This window comes from Macrobrachium nipponense, chromosome 40 (genome assembly GCF_015104395.2).
Source record: "Macrobrachium nipponense isolate FS-2020 chromosome 40, ASM1510439v2, whole genome shotgun sequence".
Classification (NCBI taxonomy): domain Eukaryota; kingdom Metazoa; phylum Arthropoda; class Malacostraca; order Decapoda; family Palaemonidae; genus Macrobrachium; species Macrobrachium nipponense.
Window position 1 is genome coordinate 38,835,977 of NC_061101.1, and position 6,440 is coordinate 38,842,416.

Genomic DNA, 6,440 nt, shown 5'->3' on the forward strand with positions numbered 1-6,440 from the left:
CACACACACACACACAATTGCACACGAGTCATTCATCCTGTACTTCACCTATATTCACACTCCCCTGTTATTATGGCCGTCGTTTCCCATCCTACCCTTCTTGCCATTTCTACGTATCTCAGAGAGAGAGAGAGAGAGAGAGAGAGAGAGAGAGAGAGAGAGAGAGTAGGAGGCGAGAGAGAGAGAGATTTATGGAAAATGTCTTCATTACAGCATTAGCAGTTTCATCAGCGCCTTACACGTTGGTGTATGCAGGTGTCTGGGGCTACAATGGATTCTTATCAGCAGCATGTATAACTTTCTTTTATGGTGCCAAACCCAAAGATGATAATCATGGCAGCCATTAACGCTGTCTTTACATCTTGTCTTCAGGCTGCAATCGTTCCTGTATTCTCAGCGGTAAGTTGTAAGGCTATCAACGCCCAATAAGTGAACGTATGCTACTACTGACAAATATTTGTAAAAATATGTTATGTTACTTTATGCAAAATCAAATTTATGTTAACAAGAATCTCAAAACAATAAACAGAATACTTCAGAATTCACTTGAGGTGCTGAGCGTACTAAATTATCTTAAAAGGAACATTTCTCTTCTAAACTACCCCAAGAGTTTTACATTAATTAATAAACGAATGCTTCTCCATTTGTTACTTTCGATATAGTTGATACCTTAGTAAACAAAAATTTCTGTAAAATGATACAAGCTTACACATAATTGCAACACAATCAACAAGGATATATGTTTTCCGTTCAAACCTAAAGAAAAGATGAGATTCGTTTAACTTTTCAATAATTTTTTTGTAAGCCTTAGCAAAATTAATCCGTATTATTAATCATAAATCAATATCTTAGAGCCAACTAATTTTCTTCTTTCTCTCTTGTATTGTACAGAATAACCTGCCAGTATTCACATACCCTTTCTGTCTAAGCTCACTTTGTTTTCTGGCTCTAACTACGAACGCAGGAATGGGAAGCCAGAGAGTTGCGAACCCTACATACCCAGAACATCATCTTGCTCTTTATCTCGAGGTACAGTATTTACTCCTTTCCCTATGATCTATGCATAATGACCAATAACTTAAACTTTTAAAGAAACAGAGAAAAAGCACACTTTGGAATGGTAAAACTTCAAAGGAGCATATATCAGCAGTGATCACCAACTTAATACTACAAAACCTAAAGTTGAAGTTAAAAGCACCTTGCAAAAAGCTGACATAGAGTAATGAGGCTTAATACAGTAAAACATCTTGAAGATGGAATACTGAAAGGCTTTTGCAACTGAATGTCGAGATAGATCTGTGGTTTCTAAAGACCATATTTGAAAAGCAGACAATCAATGAGGCCTGGTTTAGCTACAGGAAATTTATATCAATCACCAGCAAAACAATACTAGGATATGGGTTAACACAAACTTAGAATACAATACATAGAAAAGCAAATTATAAATGTAGACAAATTTCAGGCAGAATATGAAGAACAAACAGTAGAATGTACTAAAGTACTCAATTCTAGTTTTTCAAAAAAATCAAACGAAGACCACAACAAGAGTACATCTGGACAAACAGGGAGATCACTGCACTGGTGTTAGGGCAGACCACATTAATTATTAATGAAATATCTATTAAAAAAATGAAAATACCTCTCAAAAGACAATGCTGGATCGAATAAATTTCTTGTGATATCACGATTAATTTGGCATATGAAACTAGAATCAATAAAAGAAACTCAGAAGATAAGAACAAAATAGCTTATGATAAAATCATCACCGATATGATTTTAGCTGAAACTGTAACGCCCACAATTAACTTGGTTGTTTAACAGAATATGGAATGTAAAAACAGCCTGATGATTGGAAATTAGCAAAAAAGTACGAAAGAACAGTGGCCTAACTGAATGTGGTAACTATAGAGAAACTGTGCTTGCGTTGGTTGTAATGAGAATGTTCAGTATGCTTTTCACAAAAGAAATGGAGATAGAAACTGAGAAATGCTTTAGAGATGAAGAATCTGATTTTGGAAAAGGAAGGAGTTACACAGTTCAAGACATACTGCACAGGTGTGTGCGAATTTGAAAATCACCTTAGGCTGGCTATGTTGTTTACATGAAGGCATTTGACAGAGCCCATAAACCAGTATTATGGAAAGTTCTGATGGGGTTGTCAAAAGAATTTACCGTAAATAGGTCGGTGCTACAAGGGAATGTTATTTTATTGTTGCTATTTGCCCTTTTCATGGATTATATAAAAAAAAACATTTGGTGAAGTGGAGTAACGATAGAAACTCGAGACTTGGAATAGGCAGATTATGCCGTTTTATCTTCAAAAACACTTGGTTAACGGAATGCACCATATATCTAGAGAGACGGAAGTCGAGATAAATCTAGGGAACATGGAATAAGAACAGAGTACGCCATATGGCAACAAAATAACATTAGAGGACAAAGAATTAATGAATTTGAATCTTTCCAAAATTAAAGAACAATGATATCCAGTAAGGGTTCTCTAGAGTTGGCACTAGGTGTAAGTCTAGAAAAAGCAACTCAAACAATGGACAAAAATAAGATAATGCATTAGTCTCTTTATGATCTGTACTATATGGACATGAATCATCGTATACCAATGAAACTATCGAAAAGATTTTGCCAATTCGAAAATAAAGTTTTAAGAACAATATTAACAGTCAGACAACAGGAAATAATGAGGAATGATACCATAAGGGAAATTATATGATGATAAAAAATGATGGATATGGCTTGGACAAGTCCTTCATTCAGCCCTCAGGAGAATCGTACTATAAGAATGTCAGCTAAGCTACTGTTGGCACCAAATGAGTGGGAAGAAACAACCTATTTGGATGGAAACTATGAGAAAGAAGGCTGAAGGTGAGTGAAGGTCTGTGAAGATGAACCATATGAAAGACAAATAACCAAAGGAGTTTCACCGAGGCGCTTTATATCACACAGCATTGTAGGCAATGACGATCATGATGGAATTTAATAAAAAGTTGTAAACATATACGACCCTAATGATATGGCAAAGAAAGTACAATTAGTCAGAAAGTAGATGCAACTGTTTTCATTAGGTTCTGATACCAGTATACTTACAAATAATCATTTTCTTTTTGCAGACGTCTGAGGGTATCAACGACTAGACCAGTCACGCCAACGAGAACATACTATGCAAGTTCAGCAACAAAAAATTTGAAGTTAACATGAATTACACAAGAATTACACCAAGACATGTCAAAATATTCACTATAATTGTTGATGCAAGAATCAAGTGATACTGTTAAAGGCCGATTCACTGACATTCTGGCAAGTCTAATCTGACTCCAATGGTCCGATTGGATTAATTCTGGAATCCCCTACTACTATATCAACGTAAAAACTATGCTTTATCCGAGGCTAAACTCTGCAAAAGTCTGAGGCCAAACTCTGACAAAGCATACTAGGCTAAAGTCCTATTCAAGATCTTCCAAACATTAGCTGTAAGAATATTCTATATGCAAAAAGTGATGTAGCAAACAGGAGCAAGAAAAATAAAAATGAAAGGTCGACCAAGAACTTATTTACCTTAATGAATTCAATTGGTTTATATCATTCCTCCCATACTAAACCAAAACTCAGCATACCTATTCCTTCATCAAGTACATAGCTTCACAAATTACAAGAGAGAATTCACCTAAATATATCCAGCATTACACCACTATAAATTCATGGAAATGAGAGAATCAAATTGTTTCAAAAAGATAAAATTAATATAACATACTACTGACTTTACAAGCAAGCAATGAACCTGCAAACTTTGCTGGCTCTACACGATGAACACAAAAAATGAGGAGTCTATGGTGAATGCAAACATGAAATATGAGCATACTCAATCCCCCAGGACACCTATGCTCATCATTCTTATGTGGTGGAGCGGAAGAATCAAGCACAGAATGCCAATCACAATTCAATAAGAGTTCATAAAAAAGCTTCAACCAACACACTCAATGAAATACTCATGAAAAGAGCTTTAATAGCAGCTATGATTGAGAACACACTCAGTACATAAACAAAGCAAGCCAACTGGAAAAAAAATTGATGCTGCTCAACTGAGTGGGTGGGTGGGTTCCTCCACCCACTCACTTCTTATTACTAGTCATCCACCTTATTATCATGTTTCAACGAATGGACATGGTGTCGCCCACAAGTATTCCATATAAGAGGAACTTGAAGAAACAAACTAATTTCAATTTATGACAACCTAAGCAAATATAATTCTTATGCTAATGTTAAGTGGATTTGTATTAAATAAAGGAAAGCAATGGAAATGTCACCTTTGCCATTTTCCATTTTTATGGATTTTGTTTCAAAAATTGTGGCTAGAGATAGATGTTTGGACTACAGACCAATAACCATTATGATTCCAATGCCTGGTGAGCAAAACTAAAGATAGTGCACAGCTCGAGTTGCTAAATGAGTAGGCTGATTAAAAATCAGCCTACTCAACTAATCACAATTAACAGGTTATCCAGCAAACCTCACAAGATTTGCAAAGCTTGCTTGATAAAATTCAACATATACCCAGGAAAGAGTGCACAAATAGGAAAAATGGCACTAGAAGTTGAAAGTGTTAATGAGGTTGAATATTTCCTCATAATTAGGAATTAAGATTTGTATACAGGTTCATCTGAGATGGAATTTTGTGAAATAGTTAAAAAGCAAGTAGAATAAGATTTATAAATAAACTTAAAATCTGTACAAAAGCAATGTTATACACCATTTTAGTAAAATCTGTATTGCTACAGATATGAATCTCAGTATAACAAATATTTCTCAGTGTGAAACTAAGCTTCCAAAAGAACACTAAGAATTTTATTGTAGGATAGTGGGAAAGAGTACCATATGTGAAATTACAAGAATTCCAGATGAAGATGAGATAATGAAAAATAGCAGATGGAGATGGTATGTGCATGTCCTTCAAACAACAACAGCAACTATTGTGCTTGATTCTGTCATCCAGGCTCATCTGGTCACCAGAATGAGTTGGTTGGAAACACATAGATTCTGGCTTAGATGAGAGCTAAAAGATAGTAAACTACTGAGAGCTAAATGTTAGTAAGCTACAGATAAGTTCAAATTTGTCCAACAGAAAGCATAAGAAAAATAAGTGGAAAAAACTTCACACTTCACACAATCCCAATGTATCGTACAATTAAGTGACTGATGATTAATATATATACAGCAGCACCCTGACTCAAACAATTCGTTCCTAACCTTTCTTCACGTTCCAATACGTTCATGACCCAAAGTTAATTTCCCCATAAGGTTTAATGGGAATACGATTTAATTTGTTCATGACCCCTGCAACCATTATAAATTACATATTTTATTATTTATTCTACACAGATATTAAACAGTATGAAAAACATTAACATATCAAATAATATAAATTATAATAGTAAACTAAAACAGAATTTTTTTATTTTTAAAACTGAGCATTTATGTTGGCTGACAAAACATGCTATCACCTGCCATCTGTTTCTTGTTTACCACTTCAGAAGGATTTTTTCTACCTCTTCGAGCAATTGGGAGCTCATCTTAAGTACAGTCACCTCACTTTACCTCTTAAATTGTCGAAATCATCAACTGGCCATCTTGGTCGTGAGATCGGTCACATGATTACCAAGCACATACTTTTCTATAATTTCTTTCTTTATTTCAATGGTTATCTTCTGCACCTTCTCACCATCACTGTTCACTATCTTTATGGGGCCATTATGAATATAAATCACAAGTTTGCAAACAAAAAAAAAGCACAAAAAAAAGACATTTGACATCTTCAAGGGTTGTGTGAGAGAGCGCAAGAGCGAGTGATCGAGAGAGATAAGTGAGAGAGTTATTAGGTTGAGAGTTTGAATGTTATCGTGTATTGATACGTCATGTTTCGTGTTTGGTGTTGCTGTGTGATAGTGTGTAGGTGTGTTTGTGTTTTTTCTGACTAGTGAGTGAGCGAGCGATCGAGAGAGAGAAAGATCATAGTTGGTAGATACATAATAAGAGGTGGTTTGATGGTGGTGGGCGTAAGCATATGGGTATTATATATTAGAGATCGCCGAGTACATCAGTGGCGAGCATCCATTATGAGTCATGAAGTGTCAGTAAGAGGGAGAAGACGGTTATTCAGAAGTAGCCGGTGTTATTTGGAGTTTTCTTGGCTGATATTGATGTTGTATGGTTGTTATGCATGTGTCTTGGCTGATATTGATGTTGTATGGTTGTTATGCATGTGTCTGTCTGGAGATTGTTTAGTTGAAGAGGTTTGTTGTACTTGATTTTGCTTTTTGATGGTTTCGTGAATTGTTTGTTGGAGACAGTGTTGGTGATGGTTTGTTGTGCTGGGTTGGAGTTGTTGTATGATTTGTCATGCTGTTTTCGATCTGTTGGTATTTGTTTGC

General features: G+C 35.4%; 1 long non-coding RNA gene across 1 annotated transcript; it reads left to right on the forward strand.

The window, feature by feature from the left end:
• The first annotated feature begins 213 nt into the window (after window positions 1–213).
• LOC135212344 (uncharacterized) lies at window positions 214–3,549 on the forward strand. The gene is made up of 3 exons (XR_010313876.1): window positions 214–399; window positions 892–1,029; window positions 3,126–3,549. It is a non-coding gene; the product is annotated as an uncharacterized LOC135212344 (long non-coding RNA).
• The last annotated feature ends 2,891 nt before the right edge of the window (window positions 3,550–6,440 follow it).